This window comes from Lolium rigidum, chromosome 3, assembly GCF_022539505.1.
Source record: "Lolium rigidum isolate FL_2022 chromosome 3, APGP_CSIRO_Lrig_0.1, whole genome shotgun sequence".
NCBI lineage: Eukaryota > Viridiplantae > Streptophyta > Magnoliopsida > Poales > Poaceae > Lolium > Lolium rigidum.
The window spans coordinates 24,424,891-24,445,666 of NC_061510.1; the positions used below are offsets into that span (position 1 = coordinate 24,424,891).

General features: G+C 46.0%; 7 non-coding genes across 7 annotated transcripts; all 7 read right to left on the minus strand.

The window, feature by feature from the left end:
• Positions 1-482: 482 nt before the first annotated feature.
• On the minus strand, positions 483-584 carry LOC124704890. The gene has a single exon (XR_007003759.1). It is a non-coding gene; the product is annotated as a small nucleolar RNA Z103 (small nucleolar RNA).
• Positions 585-639: 55 nt separating this feature from the next.
• LOC124704880 lies at positions 640-734 on the minus strand. The gene has a single exon (XR_007003750.1). It is a non-coding gene; the product is annotated as a small nucleolar RNA Z103 (small nucleolar RNA).
• Positions 735-1,029: 295 nt separating this feature from the next.
• On the minus strand, positions 1,030-1,127 carry LOC124704878. Its single transcript, XR_007003748.1, has one exon. It is a non-coding gene; the product is annotated as a small nucleolar RNA Z103 (small nucleolar RNA).
• Positions 1,128-1,203: 76 nt separating this feature from the next.
• Positions 1,204-1,298, minus strand: LOC124704882. Its single transcript, XR_007003752.1, has one exon. It is a non-coding gene; the product is annotated as a small nucleolar RNA Z103 (small nucleolar RNA).
• Positions 1,299-1,351: 53 nt separating this feature from the next.
• LOC124704887 lies at positions 1,352-1,446 on the minus strand. Its single transcript, XR_007003756.1, has one exon. It is a non-coding gene; the product is annotated as a small nucleolar RNA Z103 (small nucleolar RNA).
• A 95-nt stretch (positions 1,447-1,541) lies between these two features.
• On the minus strand, positions 1,542-1,639 carry LOC124704875. The gene has a single exon (XR_007003745.1). It is a non-coding gene; the product is annotated as a small nucleolar RNA Z103 (small nucleolar RNA).
• Positions 1,640-1,733: 94 nt separating this feature from the next.
• LOC124704877 lies at positions 1,734-1,830 on the minus strand. The gene has a single exon (XR_007003747.1). It is a non-coding gene; the product is annotated as a small nucleolar RNA Z103 (small nucleolar RNA).
• Positions 1,831-20,776: the final 18,946 nt, after the last annotated feature.

Consider the following 20,776-nt stretch of genomic DNA (forward strand, 5'->3'; position numbering starts at 1 on the left):
GCGATGAGGACGACGATCGTGGTCTCTCGCCAACAAGTTGGGGCCACCAGACGCGCGGGAAGTTTCCTCGCCGTTTCGCGCGCTTTTGTTTCGTCCGGAGTCCCCGAGCGCTCCCCGAGGGGCCGGGGATGGCGTGCGATCGCCGGATGAATTTAGACCCAAATTCGGACGAAAACGAGGAACTGGGGACGCGACTGGGCCGAATTACACCGTCCGGACGGTAAAAACGTCCCTCGGGGGCCTAGTCGGGGGGCCGAGTGGAGATGCTCTAACCCACTCCGAAGAACAGTACATTCAGTTCCACATTTATTCAGTTAAGCTCAACAACACGATTGCAGATTTTACGACAATGATGATCTAAAGTTTTGCTGTGAGCTATTCACGATTTCAACATTTTCAAGACCTATTTGCTACCGCGGTTACAAACAAAGATAACATGTCTGTTCGTGCCTTCCTGGTTACAAACTTAAATAAGTCTACAACTGAAAGGGATAATTCCACGCTTTGAATCCTAAAATAAGGATTTCACTTTGCACAGATTATAATCGTGGTCGATCATTTGGGAAAAGGATCCTTACTTCCAATCACTTTTCTTATCAACAATAAACATAAACAAAAGGATAAACAGAGTTGATTATGATGGATCAGATTTCTGGCTTGGAATCCTGATGGGATTACATTTGCGCACAGTATAATCATAGTCGATAATTTGGGGAAAGGATCCTCATATCCATCAAACTCCACAAGAATTTCTGGATTGGAATCCTGATGCAATTTCATTTACTCACAATATACATATAGACGATAATTCAGTGAAAGGAATCTCGTATCTACGTCCAATATAGTCACCAGGGGTATTGTGAAGAATTCTGCAAATTCAAAGACCGATTTTATGCTCTCAATTTCCGACATAACTAAGTCATGACTGTTTGTTCACGCTTCACGGACACAACATAAATAATCTGTTTCACGTTTACAAACGTAAATAAACCAAAAAAAAAGAACAAGGTAAGCAGACAGGTAAATTAAATGGATCAGATTTCTGGCTTGGAATCCTCTGATAAGGATTTCATGTGCGCACATTATAATCGTGGTCGATCATTTGGGGAAAGGATCCTCACTTCCATTGAATTTATGACGAACAATTGTGCCGAACAGAAAAAGAAACAAAGTTCAAAAAAACATCAGGAAAGAAACTCTATGACGGATCAGATTTCTGGCTTGGAATCCTGATGGGATTACATTTGCGCACAGTATAATCATAGTCGATAATTTGGGGAAAGGATCCTCACATCCATCGAACTTTACATCTAGTAAAGAAAAACAACAGAAAAAATACAAGCACAAGAGTAAGGATCAGATTTCTGGCTTGGAATCCTGATGGGATTTCATTTGCGCACAGTATAATCATAGTCGATCATTTGGGAAAAGGATCCTCATATCCATCTAAACTGTTGCGAGACGGAAAAAACTCAGAAGAAACAAAAACAGTTGTAAAAACCGAACAGACATGAAAAGAGATCTAGCAAAAGTTTTCTGAGATGGATCAGATTTCTGGCTTGGAATCCTCTGAAAAGGACTACATTTGCGCACAGTATAATCATAGTCGATCATTTGGGGAAAGGATCCTCATATCCATCTAACTGTTGAGAGACGAAAAGAACAATCAGAAGGAAAAAACTACGCAGTAAAAACAGAACAGACAAGAAATGATCTAGAAATAGTTCTCCGAGATGGATCAGATTTCTGGCTTGGAATCCTCTGAAAGGACTACATTTGCGCACAGTATAATCATAGTCGATCATTTGGGGAAAGGATCCTCACTTCCATCATTAGTCAGAACGCGATCTTAAGGAGGAAATTCGCAGATCGGATCGGCCGACTAGAACACAAAAGAAGAGGAAGGAGTACAGCTGATAGCCAAGAAAACTAGAGAAACAGCACGGGAAAAAATAATAGAAGCAATTACGAGAACCAGTAATTGCTTCTACTATATTCTCCCACACTGAATCGCCGGAGATGAACTAACACGCGAGAAAATCGAAAAAAAAAGCAGGCGGCCGGAGACGACGAGCGGAGGCGGTGTCAATTGGGCGGCGGCCGGTCGGGCTATATAGGGTCCAGGGGTGCGCCCGGAAGGAACCCTAGCCTGCATCGGACGGAGGAGTTCGATTTGGATGCGTCCTGTCCAAGAAGCGAAGGCGGCGGGGAGCTGCTCTCAACCAGGCCGGCCCAGCATTGGGGGTACCGCGTAACTGGGCTTTTGTATCTCCACTCAAAAACAACCGGGCCACTTATGAGGCCATAGCAGCAGAGGGCCTTTCAGGCCTCATAAAAAAGAGTTGTCAGTCACACCTTCAGGGAATTCAGGTGGCCCCGTCAGCCCCGGCGGTTAACCACCTTCTCTTTGCAGATGATAGCCTGTTGTTTGTTAAAGCTAGTACAGCGGGAGCAAGGGATGTTACTGAAATTCTGAAAAAGTATTGTAATGCCTCAGGACAGCGGATAAATCTAGACAAATCTTCAGTCTTTTTCAGTAAGGGATGCCCGGAGGTGGTCCGTCAGTCTGTCAAGGGTATTTTACAGGTACCAAATGAAACATTGAATGAGAAGTATCTTGGTATGCCCGCTGATGTTGGTCGATCACTTAACGGTGCTTTCAAGTACCTGAAGGATAGGGTATGGAAGAGGATACAAGGCTGGCTAGAGTTGTTACTGTCAGTTGGAGGAAAGGATATCCTTATTAAATTGGTAGTGCAAGCAATTCCAATTTTTTCTGGCATGCTTTAAGCTCCCGAGAGGTTTATGCCACCACATCAACCAGTTGATCCGTAATTTCTGGTGGGGCAGCAAAGAAGGGAAGAGAAAGACACATTGGATATCTTGGGAGGTCATGTGCTCACCGAAAGGCTCAGGAGGTTTGGGATTTCGGGATATAGAATTGTTCAACATTGCTCTTTTGGCAAGACAGGCATGGCGCATCCTGCAGAACCCGGAGACCTTGAGCGCGAGAATTCTCAAGGCTGTTTATTTTCCTACAACAGGCTTCCTCGAGGCGTCTGTTGGCTCCCATCCGTCACAGGTTTGGCGGTCTTTAGTGGAGGGGAGAGATGCCATGAAGCAGGGATTAATCCGAAGGATCGGCACCGGGACAACCACACATGCATGGAATGATAACTGGATCCCCCGGGATTATCTTCTCCGCCCAATGCCGAGTAAAAAGGATAATCCTCCTACCCATGTAAGCAGCTTCATCGCGGCTGATTCCGTGACATGGAATATGGAGGCGTTGGAGGAATCCTTCCAGCCCATGGATATTGAACAAATCTGTAGGATCCCTCTCAGCACGAGGCAATACGAGGACACATGGTCGTGGCATTATGAACGATCCGGCGTGCTCTCGGTCAGGTCCGTATACCGCTTGTTGGTTAATACAAGGAAGAGGCGTGAAGATTGGCTAGAAGGAAGACCAGCCACCTCGAACCAAGCAGCGGAGGAAAAGTTGTGGCATAAAATGTGGAAGATTCAGGTCCCTTCGAAGCTGAGGTTGTTTCTTTGGCGGCTGGCCCAGCAATCACTCCCTACTGGTGATGTGCGCCACCACCGAAACATGGCAACGACGAGTTCATGCCCGGTTTGTGGGGCTGAACGTTCATGGCGACACTCGCTTATCGACTGTCCGATGTCGAAATGTGTGTGGGCACTTGTGAACGAGGAGATTACCCAACACATGTCCATGACAGAAGAGCCATCAGCAAAGCAATGGTTATTCTCGATGATTGAATCCCTGAACCACTCGAATCTAGTGGAGATGATTGTTACCATGTGGGCGATATGGTATGCACGCCGAAGACTAATTCATGAGGGAGAACAGCAGAGTCCACTCTCTACCTTCCTATTTGTTCGTAATTTTCTACAGGATCTTGGCCAGGATCCGGGGACGAAGGTGGTACAGAGGAGACAGGTCTGCACGCTCAATCAGCCGAAGTGGATAGCGCCTCCTGTAGGTATGGTAAAGCTGAATGCTGATCGGCGGTAGCGAAGACATGAAATGGTGGAGCCCTTGCTATTGTATGTCGCAGCGAGGCAGGCGAGTTCCTGGGAGCGTCTGCCCTCACGCTGAATGTTGGCTATTCGCCCGCTACTCTTGAGGCAATGGCATGTCGTGAGGCTCTGGCATTAGCGCAAGACCTTAATATCCAGAAGATCTGTGTTGCAAGTGACTGTCTGGAGGTGATCAAGAATTTGACGCAGCCATATGACGGAGGATATGGCGCGGTGATCCGGGAGATCAAAGATACGGCGACTTTGTTTCAGTCCGTCGTTTTTAAGCATGAAGCAAGGGCTTCCAATGGAGAAGCACATCGCCTAGCTCGTAGCTCTGTTAGTGTATCGCTTGGTCGTCGGGTCTGGTTGCTTCAACCACCTGAACACCTCTGTATCCCTAGGAACTTGTTGATTGATTAATAAAGAGCGAGCGAAATTCTCAAAAAAAAAAACTTATGAGGCCATAGCAAAATTTTCTCCGCAAAAACGACATGAATGTTTATCTTGTGTGGTGAACTGGTGATCATATGTGTAATCTCTGTAAATAGATTCTATAATGAAATATGAAATATATGGTTACATATATATAAAAAAATGGAGCAACTGGAGCTGTTACACTAGACGACGCATCATTGTGTTGGTCTGAAATAAACCTAGATCTAGTACAAGGGGTTTTAAGCCATAGTATTTCACAAATCTCACGTGTCATTGCTCTGAATTTTGGCTCTGCAGTAGATCTAGCAACAATGTTTTCCTTGCTACGCTAAGCAACTGATTTGCCGCCAATAAATGAGCAACGGCCTAATGTAGTTTTCCTATCTTCTTGGAAACATGCCCATTCTGCATTAGTGTAGCATTCTACTTCTAGGTATTCATGTCGTCTATATAATAACCCCTGATATGGACATCCTTTTAGATATCGAATGATCTGAAACACTGCATTCATATGCGGTCCTCTGTCTCTTGCTCCTTTTGGGAGCTTCATTGTCGTCCTCCACAGGATTATCATAGTGTTCTATCGCAATGGTAGGTTCAGAGATTGTAACTAACTCTTGACTTGATGAACTAGGCCTATACTGATTTGATGATCTAGACGTGTCTTTCATGGGAAAGATGTCCTTAAAGAAAGTCGCATCATTCGACTCCATAATTATACCAACATGCATATCGGATACCTCAGATTTCACTATCAATAATCTATAGCCAATACTATGAAATGCATATCCCAGAAAAACACAATCCACGATTTTTGGTCCAAGCTTGCGCTTCTTGGGTATTGGCACGTTTACTTTGGCCAAGCAACTCCAAGTACGTAAGTAGGAGAGTTTCAACCTTTTCCTTTCCCATTCCTCAAACGGAGTAATGGATTTGTTCTTTGTGGGAACACGGTTTAGGACATGACACGCGGTCATTATCGCCTCCCCCCACTATACCTTGGATAGACCCGATGTATCTAACATTGCGTTAACCAAATCAGTTAGAGTACGGTTCTTTCTTTAGGCCACCCCATTAGACTGAGGTGAGTAGGGAGGCGTCCTCTCATGGATGCTCCGCATAAAAAGAATCAAACTCATTGGAAAAATACTCTCCACCACAATCAGACCTAAGCCGTTTAATCTTTCGATCAAGTTGGTTTTCTGCTTCAGCTTTGTAGATTTTGAAGTGATTAAAAGCTTCATCTTTAGATTTCATAAGGTACACATAACAATATCGAGTGGGGTCATCAATTAACGTCATGAAGTATCTTTTTGCACCTTTTGTCCACTCGCCATTCATCTCACAAAGATCTGAATGTATGAGTTCCAGCGGTGACAAATCTCTTACCTCAGCAGACTTGTGAGACTTGCGAGGTTGCTTAGCTTGCACACATACTTGACACTTGGAACTCTTGACAGTAGTAAATTTCGGAATTAAATTCATATTGGCTAGCCGCGTCATGCACCCAAAATTAATATGACAAAGTCGTGAATGCCAAGTATTGGACTCACTATCATTGCTAACATGATTAATAATTTGAGTACATAAGTCTGATAAAGATAAGCGGAACAAGCCTCGGCACTCATAGCCTTTTCCAACAAATTGTCCATACTTAGAAATTACAACTTTATTGGGCTCAAAAACCAACTTAAAACCATCTCGACATAAGAGCGATCCGCCGACGAGGATTCTTATTGATCGAGGGAATGTGCTGCACATTCTTCAACTGGATGGTCTTTCCAGAAGTAAACTTCAGGTTTACCGTACCAACACCATGAACAGAAGCACGTGAGCCGTTTCCCATCAACACGGAGCAAGTCCTTGCGACCTGATAAGAAGAAAACATGAAAACATCAGAACATACATGTGTATTGGCACCCGTATCAATCCACCAATCAGGAGAGTTACATACTGAAAGGACAGTAGGGAAAATACCGTACCGAACGTCCTTCATCTAAGTATCGCCAGCAATAACAATATTAGCGGTCTTGTCGCCGTTCCCATGCTTATCATAGCGATTAGGGCAATTGGGAGCCCAATGGTTAGGGTCACCACAAACGTGGCAAGCCCCTTTCTTCTTATCACTCTTCTTCTTGAAGTTGGTTGAGTGTGAGGTCTTGTTTTTGCCATCAAACTTGCCTTTGCCTTCAGATTTGTTCTTATTCTTCAACTTGTGGGATTGGAAGTTTTTCTTTTGTACCACATTGGCACTAGAACCTCCCTCAAAATCTCGAGCACGTATATCCTTTGTTCTCGCCTTTTCTTCCACATGAAGAGACCCAATGATATCCGAAACGGAAAACTCTTGTCTCTTATGTTTCAGAGAAGTAGCGAAGTTCCTCCATGAAGAAGGAAGCATGGCAATAATGCCACCGGCCACAAATTTGTCCGGTAAGGTATACTTAAACAGCTCAAGTTCTTTGGCAAGTGACTGTATCTCATGAGCTTGCTCAACAACGGAGCGCTCACCAGTCATCTTGTAGTCATAGTATTGCTGCATGACATACAACTCAGTGCCAGCATCCGAGACCCCAAATTTAGCCTCGAGTGCATCCCACACATCCTTACCATGATCAAAAGTTATGTACGAGTCAACAATGTTGTCCGCAAGAATACTGAAGAGAGCCGCCTTAAGCATGGCATCGACTTTCTTATAAGCTTCCTCCTGAGCAGGAGAAAGATCACCCTTAGGTTTGCCAAGAAGGGCGCTATCGCAGTTTAGGTTTTCAAACCAGAGAACTGCCCTCGTGCGCCACCTCGTAGCAGCGGCAATGCCACTTGAATTCATTTGCCTATAATCAGGTTTTTGGAGTGTTGAATATATAAGCAAATTATCATATGATTTAATCCGAACTAATACTTGATAAATCATGACTACATAAACAACAGATGAACTAATCATGCAGATCAACAGAGTAGATGAACATATAGCATCTTAGACAAGATAAACCTATCGCATCTACTCCAAACAGCAGTACTAGAAACTCTAGTAAAATCTGAAACGAGGAGGACAGAAACGTCTACCGTCCAGCGCTGGCGGCAGCAGCCGCAGCAGCAGTGATGTTGGCGGCAGCAGCATCCTGGTTGTCGCCCATGTTGAGGTTGCCGAAGAGGTTGCCGATGTCCGGGAAGAAGTCGTCGTTAGGGAAGTCGTCGTCCGATGACGTCGTGTTGCCGTAAACACTCCCCAAAAACCTGATTGCCCCTCACCCGTAGAGGTCTACGAGAGGCAGGATTCCGGAGGCCTACTGAAAGCATATGGTATGTAGCTCGTTCTGGCTAGGGTTTGCGTCCCCGCTTATATAGTGCGGTTCGGGAAGGTCGTGGGACGCAGCCCACGTACGAGTCCACGATAATAGTAATTGATTACACAATTAATTTCCCGCACAGCAAAAAGATAAGCTCGGCTCGGCAAGATTCCCGTACCCGCGGCGCGTAGGGACGTGCGTGACGAGGCGACGACGGAGGAGGAGTGCGTGAGGGCTCTCTCTCTTCTCACTCACTTACTAGGACTAGAACAGCTCACCTTGTATACCACTCCAACTCTCTCCCAACTAGCAATGTGGGACTAAAGTTTAGTCCCACCCCTTGCCATTTCCACATGGGCCAAGAGAATTTCAGAATTTGTATTGGGACATGGGCTAAGGCCCAAGGAAAAATTCCAGCAGTAGCCACCTTAGTCTCACCAGTAGCAGTCGTGAGATGACCATATATGGTTGAGCCTACTTCCAATACTCCCTCTCTCATAGTTTATTAGGCGCACGCGTACCCTAGGTCGCAAATTTGATCAAGTTAGCATTAGTTATATGTTATAAAAAAAATATCATTAGAAAGTTCAGATGTTCTATTTTCTAATGATATAATTTTTGTATTATATAATTTAAATTATATAGGTTAAATTGGTGACTGTAACGGCCCCGGGTAGCACCCCTATTAGATTTTGTTTGTTCTTTTCTTTTGTGCATCATCATGACATCATGCATCATATCATCCATGTTTTTACAAATAAAATTATATATTATAAACCCCCCCCTTATCTCTTCCTTTAAATAAAACCCTAATCTCTCTCTTATCTTATTTTCAAAATAAAAAAAAAACCCAAACTATTATTTGGATATGTTGAAAAACTATTTCAAACTGTGTTCTAGTATTTTTCAAATTTGCAAAAATAAAATAATAAACCTAACTACTTTATTTTTCCTCTCATATGGTTTATAACCCCTCTCTCTTTTCTTTATTCAAACCCTAAAAACCAAAGTTATAAAACAAATAAAGTTATTATTTTAATTATTTTATTCTCCTCCTTCTCCTCCCAGTTTGAATTCAAATTGAATTTGAATCTTGTGTTCAAACCAGTTTTCAAATAAGAAAAAGGAGATGCAAATTAAAATAAAACAAACCCCCTTCCCTCTCCCCTGGGCCCTCTCTCTCTAGCCCACCTCTCTTTTTCTTTCCCCCCCACCGCATCAGCCCAGCGCCTGGCCTTTTCCCCTGTGGCCCGAGTCGGCCCGACCCAGCCCACCTTGGCACCGTACCGCTTCGAGGAGAGGCTCGTCCTCGTGTTGTCGTCTTCTCCTGGTGCGGTCACGCCATGTGCGTGAGGAGGCAGTGGTCCTCCCCGCCAACCACCGCGGTGCCCACCTGCTCCCTCTCTCCTCCTTAAGGCTTCATCCCAAACCCTAGCATCCACCAACCCCCTCTCTTCTTCCTCCCTCAGCGCCGCCAACCCTCTTTCCCTCTTTTTGCTTCCACCACCGAGCACAACCGCGGCAGAAGCTCCACCTCGCCGGCGTTTCAGGCCACCCCGCGCCAAGCCGATACCACCTCCAGAACCGCCTCGATGTCCTCGTTCTCCTGGCGTGAGGAATTGTTCTGGGAGGCCTTCAATCACCGCCAGCATCGTCGTTTCTTCTCCAACCCCGGCGCAGTTCTCCGTCGAATTCGCCGCCGTTCGACCTCCTCCGGCCAAGCCGCCTGCACCATCGGCTTCCTGGTGAGCTCGCGCCTTCCATGGACATCCCCTTTCCTTCCTTGCGCCCTGTTTCGCCTTCTCATCTTGGTGCCGACCCGTGCCTCCGCAGACCTCGCCGTCGGCAGCTCCACGGTGTTCCCCTTGACCACGGCGCCACCATCTTCTCGTCCGCGCCGCCGAGGCGCGTCGTATGCACCATCTTGGGCGTCCTGGGACACCCCCTTCTGCCCGCGCCTGCGACGCCAGGGCGCGGTGACCGCCAGCACTACGCGACGCGTGCGGCAAGCCCCCACGTCGAGTAGCTGCCGTGCAGCCGTGGAAGGTTTGCCACGTCGACTCGCCAGCGTGTCACGTGGGCCCACCTCGTCAGCCTCTCTGGCTGGCATTCTTTTCGGTGAGAAAAACCCCCACCCCCTCAGATCTGTAACTTTGCATCCGGGCCCTGCCTATTTTGTTTTATCTAACCCGCAGCCCCTGGCGCTGATGGTTTCTTGTAAAACCCCCTGCATCTTTTCAAAAGTAACCCGGGGTCCTCCCCTGACCCAGTTTTTATTTTCGGGTCCTTCCCCCTAATAAAACAAATCCTGTAATTCTATTTCAAACAATAAACTTAATCTGTTAATAACTTTTGAATGCTAACTCGAAATAAAAAGTGTTCTATATGAAAATTGATCAGAAAAACGTGCTGAATATGAATATGCCATCCATACCTGCTGTTGCATAATGCATCATACAATTTCGTGCTAGTTTGCATTAACACCTATTATGGAACATATGGAATATGTGGGATATTATATATATATTGTCCCGGTTCCATTTAACTTTGTTGTAGCTCACCCCTGCCATGTTTGATATGCTAATCCACCTTTAACTTTGGCGGTAGAAATGCAACTCCAACCTAATTTGTTTGTCCGGGGTTCCGACTCCGATTAATATGGATAAGTTGCATCGCATCATATCTGCCATGTCATGCATAACATCTTGATCATGCTGGATCTTCTTTATCCGTAGTAGTAAGATTGCACACGTTGTGTGTTCCAGCATTTGCTTCTTCCCGGTTAGGATCACGAAGTGTTGATGTGAGATACGACGAGTTCTCCAACAAGTTCTTCTGCAGCTTTTCACAGGCGAGCCCTCTCTCTTCACCTATTTTACTCTCTCCCTCGCATTGCTATCCTTATGTTGCGATTCTTTATCGAGTCACGTGTCCTATTCCACTTGTTTACCATAATAATCCTATATGTATCATTCCTTACCCATAGCCGTTGCTTGATGTTTGAGCCTTGCGAGTCGTAGGCGTGTTTAGGCTCTGTTGTTTATCTCGATCTGTTATCGGGATATGTTGGGTTGTTGGGAGGTTATCACATGCTATATCGGTTGTTGGAGATACACATGCTTTACTTAATTGTTAACAACTAAAATTGTAGCGAGAGGCATGCTGTGAGCCCCTTTGCGAAAGCATCGGAACTTTGACTCGCTAATGTCCCCTAGGACCCGAGTTCTTGTTATCCGTTCCGAGATTGAGCGCTCTACCCATGCGTGGGGACGATTATTGGGACCCCCCTCACCCATTACCTTTTCTCAAGTCGGTTGAAAAGGGGGCCACAACCTTGGTTTTATTTGCCTATGCCATGTATGCCATGCTTTACTTCTTGTTGCCTTCGGGTGTTTACTTCCTGTTGCCTTCGGGTGTTTATATTACATGCTGTACCTTGCGGGACGTTTAGCGAAGCGTGTGGTTTGCACGCCTAGCCGCCGGCGCAAACCTCTGAGTCCGCTTCGGAGTACGGCCGGACTTCGTTACGGGTAGCTTAGTTGGGTGGCCCCCCTAGACTTTCTTGTTGAGCTGGGAACGGTCTTGTTGTGAGACATCCACCTGTCGTAAGTGGGTCGAGCATGCGTATGGTTACATTTGGGCAACCCCTGCAGGGTGTACATCTTATCGATAAGCCGTGTCCGCGGTTATGGACGACTTGGAATTGTATAGCTTGATCATAGAACAACTTACACCTTATACTTGTTGCTAATAATTTGCTAATAACTTGCGTAGTAATATAGCATTACTATAACGGCTACCTAATAAAACTTGTCCACCGTTGAGTGCCTTTTACTTTGCCTCTTCGCAATTGTTGAAGGGGATATGTGTAATCGGCTGGGTTATGTTTGTGTAGTATTTATCTGTTACCTTATGCGCTCTCTTATCTTCTATGAGTAGACGGATGTTGTAGCGTGTCTCTATTGGTTATAGTTTGGCTGCCGCTAAACCTACCATATAGCCCCAGGCGATATATATTTATACTCGCTCGGCGAGCATAGCCATTTCCAGTCTCGCTAAGTACGTGCCGGAGTTCGTTCCTTGGTACTTACTCTCGCCTTTTCCCTTTCTCTTTTGCTTCCTTCCTTTTGTCGGCAACCGATGGCCCGACTTTGACAGGTACAAGATGACGACGTTAGCAAGGTTACCCTTCCGGCTTGGCACAGGCGGGGTTATGGACGCCACTGGTTATCTTCAGGACTCTTAGTCCAATTTGTATCTTGTCCGTACTCGGACGTATTCGATCTTTCGTATGAGTTGGATCTTTGTATTGTATATTCGTATCTTGACTCGTTGGAGTCGTTGTTGTAATATATGTATCTTGTGGGCTCTATTGTAATCCTGTTGTAATGTTACCGCTCGTGTTAATTCCTCTGGCATCACGTGTGTGATTCGTCGCGCACGTCGTGTCGGAGGGCGTCTTAGAATCGATATCGTGCGGATTTCGGCGGGTTCGCTGGGATCCTCAGGATACCGGTTCCGGGGCGTCACAAGTTGGTATCAGAGCTCAGGTTGACGGTACCCCACTAGTCCAGCCTGTAGGATAACCTTGCCAACGGACGTTGTTGTGTCTAGTGTCAAAACTATTTTCTAAAATTCGTTGGATAGATCTGATTAGCTCTATTTTTCTCCTTATCTATATTCTTTCTCCTCTTACCTTTGCGAGTTTTGAGTCTTCTCTCTTATCTGAGTTCTCCGAGTCTTAGGTTCCGACGTGGGTTGGACGATCTATGCCTTCACCTAATAGGACCGATCTTTGAAGATTTCTGACAGAAGAACATCACCGGCGGCTAACCTTTGTCTTCTCCGTTGACATCATCTCTGCTTATGTGATCATTCCTCTAATCCTTTGTGTCTTTGACCTCATCGAATCTTCGTTGACGATGCTTGTCAAGATCGCCAATCTGTATTCCTGGAGTTGGTTGCACGAATCTCTTATTCTTGTACAGAGTAATACTTTGAGTGCGGGATGGGTTGATCACCATACCGACTACTCTTATTATTCGCTCCTGTTACCTGAATTGGTGGATCCATGTGATTGTTACTCCTTCCTTTGTTTCTCCAGAGTCATCATCGTCATCGGAACAACGACTTCTTGTTGGTGGTGTCGACCACACAAGCTGGAGCAAGAATTCTTGTTAGTGGTGTCGAGGAGATCGACACGTCGACTGAAGACCCGATAGTTCACCTCTCTCCCCCGTACCTTGAGGCGGGATCTCGGGGCGCGATCCCTTGTTAGTGGTGTCGATTGTAACGGCCCCGGGTAGCACCCCTATTAGATTTTGTTTGTTCTTTTCTTTTGTGCATCATCATGACATCATGCATCATATCATCCATGTTTTTACAAATAAAATTATATATTATAAACCCCTAATCTCTTCTTGTACCTATCCTCTCTCATATTATTTTCAATAAAACAAACCCAAACTACTCTTTGCATATTTGAACAAACTACTTAAACTATGTTCTAGTATTTCAAATTGCAAATATAATCCTTACTTATTTTCTTCATATGTTATACTCTCTTTTCTATTCAAATAAAATCAAAGTTTGAAACAAATAAAGTTATTATTTTAACTATTTTGCTCACCTCATTCTCTTCAATTAGAATTCAAATTGAATTTGAATCTAAATGTTCAAACCAGTTTCAAATAAGAAAAAGGCTCTTGCAAATCTAAAATAAACACCAAACCCCCTTCCCTCTCTCCCGGGCCCTCTCTCTCTGGCCCACCTCTCTTTCTCTCCCTCCCACCGCACCTGCCCTAGCTCCGGCCCATCCCCGGTGGCCCATCGGCCCGACTCCCCACCTTGGCCCGTACCGCTTCGAGGAGAGGCTCGTCCTCACCGTTGTCGTCTTCTCCTGGTGCGGTCACGCCACGGAGCGTGACCACGGCCGGTAGCGTCCTCCATCCAACCACCGCGTGCCCACCTCCTCCCTCTCCTTCCTCGCTTAAGGCCTCATCCCACACCCTAGCATCCGCCAACCCCTCTCTTCTTCCTCCTCGCGCCGCCAACCCTTCTCTCTCCCTCTTTTCTGCTTCCTCACGCAAGCCGAGCACCACCGCGGCAGTAGCTCCACCGTCGCCCGCCAGTCTCCGGGCCACCCCGCGCCATAGCCGATCACCACCATCGAACCGCCTCGTTGTCCTCGATTCTCCTCGTGCGAGAGGAATTGATCGCGGGACGCCCTCAATCGACCGCGGCATCGTCGCCGTTTCCTCTCCGACTCCGGCGCAGAATCTCCGTCGAATCCGCCGCCGTTCGTCCTCCTCCGGCCAAGCCGACCGCACCATCGGCTTCCCGGTGAGCCCGCGCACCTCCTGGACATCCTCTTCCTCTCCTTGCGTCCTGTTTCGCTCTCTCATCGTTGATGCCGACCGCGTGCCTCCGCGAGACCTCGCCGCCGGCGGCTCTCACGGCGACCTCCGGACCGGCGGCGCCACCATCCTCTCGTCCGCGCCGACCGAGGCGCGTCGTACGCGCCATCTTGGCGCGTCCCGGGACACCCTCTACGTCGCCGCGCGCAGCGACGCCGCGGCGCGGTGACCGCCGTCTCGCGGCGACGCGCGCGGCAGCCCCCCGTCGAGCACGGAGCTGCGTGCAGCCGTGGAGGCTTGCCACGTCGACTCGCCACGCGTCGTCACGTGGCCCACTCGTCAGCGTCTCTGGGCTAGCACCCTCTCGGTGAGAAAACCCCTCAGCCCCTCGGATCCGTAACTTTTGCATCCAGGCCCCTGCCTATCTTTGTTTTATCTAACCCGCAGCCCCTGGCGCTGTCATGTTTTCTAGAAAACCCCCTGCATGTTTATCAAAACTAACCCGGGGTCCCTCCCCCGACCCGACATATGTTTTCGGGTCCTTTCCCTAATAAAATAAATCCTGTATTTTCTATTTCAAACAATAAACTTAATCTGTTAATAACTTTTGAATGCTAACTCGAAATAAAATGTGTTATATATGAAAATTGATCAGAAAAATGTGCTGAACATGAATATGCCATCCATGCTTGCTGTTGCATCATGCATCATATAATTCGTGATAGTTTGCATTATCACCTAATATGGAACATATGGGATATGTGGGATATTATATATATGTTGTCCCGGTTCCATTTAACTTTGTTGTAGCTCACCCCTGCCATGTTTGCTATGCTAATCCACCCTTAACTTTGACGGTAGAAAATGCAACTCCAACCTAATTTGTTTGTCCGGGGTTCCGACTCCGATTAATATGGATAAGTTGCCTCGCATCATGTTTGCAATGTCATGCATGCATAACATCTTGATCATGCTGGATCTTCTTTATCCGTAGTAGTAAGATTGCACACGTTGTGTGTTCCAGCATTTGCTTCTTCCCGGTTAGGATCACGAAGTGTTGATGTGAGATACGACGAGTTCTCCGACAAGTTCTTCTTCAGCTTTTCACAGGCGAGCCCTCTCTCTTCACCTATTTTACTCTCTCCCTCGCACTGCTATCCTTATGTTGCGATTCTTTATCGAGTCACGTGTCCTATTCCACTTGTTTACCATAATAATCCTATATGTATCATTCCTTACCCATAGCCGTTGCTTGATGTTTGAGCCTTGCGAGTCGTAGGCGTGTTTAGGCTCTGTTGTTTATCTCGATCTCGTTATCGGGATATGTTGGGTTGTTGGGAGGTTATCACATGCTATATCGGTTGTTGGAGATACACATGCTTTACTTAATTGTTAACAACTAAAATTGTAAGCGAGAGGCATCCGTGAGCCCCTTTGCGAAAGCATCGGAACTTTGACTCGCTAATGTCCCCTAGGACCCGAGTTCTTGTTATCTCGTTCCGAGATTGAGCGCTCTACCCATGCGTGGGGACGATTATTGGGACCCCCCTCACCCATTACCTTTTCTCAAGTCGGTTGAAAAGGGGGCCACAACCTTGGTTTTATTTGCATATGCCATGTATGCCATGCTTTACTTACAGTTGCCTTCGGGTGTTTACTTCCTGTTGCCTTCGGGTGTTTATATTCTGTACTGTACCTTGCGGGACGTTTAGCGAAGCGTGTGGTTTGCACGCCTAGCCGTCGGCGCAAACCTCTGAGTCCGCTTCGGAGTACGGCCGGACTTCGTTACGGGTAGCTTAGTTGGGTGGCCCCCTAGACTTTCTTGTTGAACTGGGAACGGTCTTGTTGTGAGACATCCACCTGTCGTAAGTGGGTCGAGCATGCGTATGGTTACATTTGGGCAACCCCTGCAGGTGTACATCTTATCGATAAGCCGTGTCCGCGGTTATGGACGACTTGGAATTGTATAGCTTGATCATAGAACAACTTACACCGTTATACTTGTTGCTAATAATCTGCTAATAACTTGCGTAGTAATATAGCATTACTATAACGGCTACCTAATAAAACTTGTCCACCGTTGAGTGCCTTTTACATTGCCTCTTCGCAATTGTTGAAGGGGATATGTGTAATCGGCTGGGTTATGTTTGTGTAGTATTTATCTGTTACCTTATGCGCTCTCTTATCTTCTCTGAGTAGACGGATGTTGTAGCGTGTCTCTATTGGTTATAGTTTTGCTGCCGCTAAACCTACCATATAGCCCCAGGCGATATATATTTATACTCGCTCGGCGAGCATAGCCATTTCCAGTCTCGCTAAGTACGTGCCGGAGTTCGTTCCTTGGTACTTACTCTCGCCTTTTCCCTTTCTCTTTTGCTTCCTTCCTCTTGTCGGCAACCGATGGCCCGACTTTGGCAGGTACAAGATGGCGACGTTAGCAAGGTTACCCTTCCGGCTTGGCACAGGCGGGGTTATGGACGCCACTGGTTATCTTCAGGACTCTTAGTCCAATTTGTATCTTGTCCGTACTCGGACGTATTCGATCTTCTGTATGATTTGGATCTTTGTATTGTATATTTGTATCTTGACTCGTTGGAGTCGTTGTTGTAATATATGTATCTTGTGGGCTCTATTGTAAACTTGTTGTAATGTTACCGCTCGTGTTAATTCCTCTGGCATCACGTGTGTGATTCGTCGCGCACGTCGTGTCGGAGGGCGTCTTAGAATCGATATCGTGCGGATTTCGGCGGGTTCGCTGGGATCCTCAGGATACCGGTTCCGGGGCGTCACAGTGACCTAGGGATACGCGCGCGCCTAATAAACTGTGAAGGAGGGAGTACTATTTTGTGGCCTCTTCTGCCATCCAGGTGGACAGCCAACCAGCTCAAAGCAATCCCTTTTTGATGGTCAAACCTTTTACAATTATCACACACAATTCTGGGCTTCTTCTTATAGTCTGACATGGTGGCGTTTGCTAGGTCATATCTCATTTTCGCACTATGGGTTGAACTTGAGTGAAAGAAGAAAATGTAGCTCTGGTGTCAACATTTATACTTGGAACAACTATTTGTTTTGATAGCCTGGTTTCCTCCTCCAAAATACTTGCTATGGTCTGATCCAAACTGGGCAATCAGGTAATGCAAATATCAATTGAGAGCTCAAGTTAAACTCTTCATTCAATCCTTCAAGGAAGGCTTGTAGTAATATTGGCTTAAACCATTCTCGAAGGAGTGGTAAATCTTTCGGATCATGTGCCTTGAACGAACAAAAATACTCCAAGTATCTAAAGAGCTTCTTAATTTCTCCAACATACTCAGTCATGGTTTTCTGTTCTTGTTTGATACTACCTCCACCCCAAAGATTAAAACTTATATTTTTTTGAAAAGTCAAACCAAGTAAAGTTTGACCGAACTTTTAGAACAATCTATCAACAAATATAATATTTTATAGATATCATATGAAAATATATTTTATCATATATTTAATGATATTAATTTTGTATTTTGTATGTTAATAAATTTTGGTAAAAGCTAAGATAAACTTGACATAGTTTGACTTTATAAAAATAATATAAGCCTTAAACTTTGGGATGGAGGTAGTATGCCTTAACTCATGGAGCATCATAGTAACTTGCATCTTGTTTGATTCCCCTAAAAATGCTTTTCCATGCTTGTCCAGACCTAAAAAGCAGAATAAAATCCTTCGGCTTGCTCCCTCGCAGCTATGTCCATCGAACTTAGCAACCACACCATGACCCGTTTTTGACTTTGGTCCCATTGTTCATATGTAACTTCCACTAGCTTCTTTTCATCTTCCAACAACTGAGTGGGTGATACGTCTCCGACGTATCGATAATTTCTTATGTTCCATGCCACATTATTGATGATATCTACATGTTTTATGCACACTTTATGTCATATTCGTGCATTTTCTGGAACTAACCTATTAACAAGATGCCAAAGAGCCGATTGCAGTTTTACTGCGTTTTTGGTTTCAGAAATCCTAGTAACGAAATATTCTCGAATTGGACGAAATCAACACCCCAGGGTCCTATTTTGCCACGAAGCTTCCGGAAGACCGAAGAGGAGTCGAAGTGGGGCCACGAGGCACCGCCACACTAGGGCGGCGCGGCCCGTGCCCCGGCCGCGCCGACTCGTGGTGTGGGGCCCTCGTGTGGCCCCCGCGTTGCCCTTCCGCGTACTTAAAGCCTCCGTCGCGAAACCCCCGACACCGAGAGCCACGATACGGAAAACCTTCCGGAGACGCCGCCGCCAATCCCATCTCGTGGGATTTCGGAGATCTCCTCCCGGCACCCTGCCGGAGAGGGGATTCATCTCCCGGAGGACTCTTCACCGCCATGGTCGCCTCCGGAGTGATGAGTGAGTAGTTCACCCCTGGACTATGGGTCCATAGCAGTAGCTAGATGGTTGTCAGATACGTCTCCAACGTATCGATAATTTCTTGTGTTCCATGCCACATTATTGATGTTATCTACATGTTTTATGCACACTTTATGTCATATTCGTGCATTTTCTGGAACTAACCTATTAACAAGATGCCGAAGTGCCAGTTCCTGTTTTCTGCTGTTTTTGGTTTCGAAATCCTAGTAACGAAATATTCTCGAATCGGACGAAATCAACGCCAAAGTTCCTATTTTCATCGGAAGCATCCGGAACACCGGGAAGGACCGGAGGGGGCCACAGGGCCACCAAACCCTAGGCTGGCGCGGCCAGAGGGGGGGCCGCGCCGCCCTATGGTGTGGCCCCCCTGTCAGCCCTCCTGCGCCGCCTCTTCGCCTATATAAAGCCCCTGGATCAGAAAACCCGATACCGATTGACGAAACTCCAGAAAAGTTACTGTGGCGCCGCCGCCATCGCGAAACTCCAATTCGGGGGACAGAAGTCTCTGTTCCGGCACCCTGCCGGACGGGGAATTGCCCCGGAGCCATCTCCACCGCCGTCTTCACCGCCATCTTCACCGCCATCGCTGCCCCCATGATGAGGAGGGAGTAATTCACCCCCGAGGCTCGAGGGCTTCGCCGTAGCTATGTGGTTCATCTCTCTCCCATGTACCTCAATACAATAATCTCATGAGCTGCTTTACATGATTGAGATTCATATGAGTTTGTATCACTACTATCTATGTGCTACTCTAGTGATGTTATTAAAGTAGTTCTATTCCTCCTGCATGTGTGTAAAGGTGACTAGTGCGTGCACCGTGTGGTTCTTGTCGTAGGCTATGATCATGATCTCTTGTAGATTGTGGAGTTAATTATCATTATGATATTATTGATGTGATCTATTCCTCCTACATATGCATGAAGGTTGCAAGTGTGCATGCTATGCTAGTACTTGGTTTAGTAGCGTTGATCTATCTTACACTAAAGGTTACTTAAACATGAGCATTATTGTGGAGCTTGTTAACTCCGGCATTGAGGGTTCGTGTAATCCTACGCAATGTGTTCATCATCCAACAAAAGTGTAGAGTATGCATTTATCTATTCTGTTATGTGATCAATGTTGAGAGTGTCCACTAGTGAAAGTGTAATCCCTAGGCCTTGTTCCTAAATACTCGCTGAGTTACTACCGCTTGTTTACTACTATTGCGTTACTACTGCTGAGTTACTACCGCTTGTTTATTGTTTCATCACGTTACTCGCTGCAATACCACCACCATCAACTACACGCCAAGCACTTTTCCGGCACCGTTGCTACTGCTCATACTTATTTATACCACCTGTATTTCACTATCTCTTCGCCGAACTAGTGCACCTATTTGGTGTGTTGGGGACACAAGAGACTTCTTGCTTTGTGGTTGCAGGGTTGCATGAGAGGGATATCTTTGACCTCTTCCTCCTTGAGTTCGATAAACCTTGGGTATCCACTTAAGGGAAACTTGCTGCTGTTCTACAAACCTCTGCTCTTGGAGGCCCAACACTGTCTACAGGAAAGGAGGGGAACGTAGACATCAAGCACTTTTCCGGCGCCGTTGCCGGGGAGGAAAGGTAAAAGGCTCTCATACTACGGTCGCGGGTAAAGTATTTTTCTCGGCGCCGTCGTGTGTGTGCTCGAAGCTATTTCCTTTAGATCCTGCAATTGCATCTTGTTGTTTCTTGTTTACACTAGTTTGGCATAATGTACAAGAGTGAGCTTCTTATTCTATTTCCTGATTTAAAATATGGATTGTTTGATGCGAAAATTAAAAAACCTATGAAATCTTCTTTGCATGCTGGTAGTAATATTAGTATGAACGCTTTGAACACCATTGTTGACAATGATATAGAAAGTTCTAAGCTTGGGGAAGCTGGTTTTCATGATATTTTTAGTCCCCCAAGCATTGAGGAGAAAATTTTCTTTGATGATACTTTGCCTCCTATTTATGATGATAATGATAGTGGTCTTTTGGTGCCACTTATCGCTGAGAGTAAATTTTGTTGTGATTATACTATGCCTCCTACACTTGATGAGAATAATAATGATAGCTACTTTGTTGAATTTGCTCCCACTACAACTAATAAAATTGATTATGCCTATGTGGAGAGTAATAATTTTATGCATGAGACTCATGATAAGAATGCTTTATGTGATAGTTATATTGTTGAGTTTGCTCATGTTGCTACTGAAAGTTATTATGAGAGAGGAAAATATG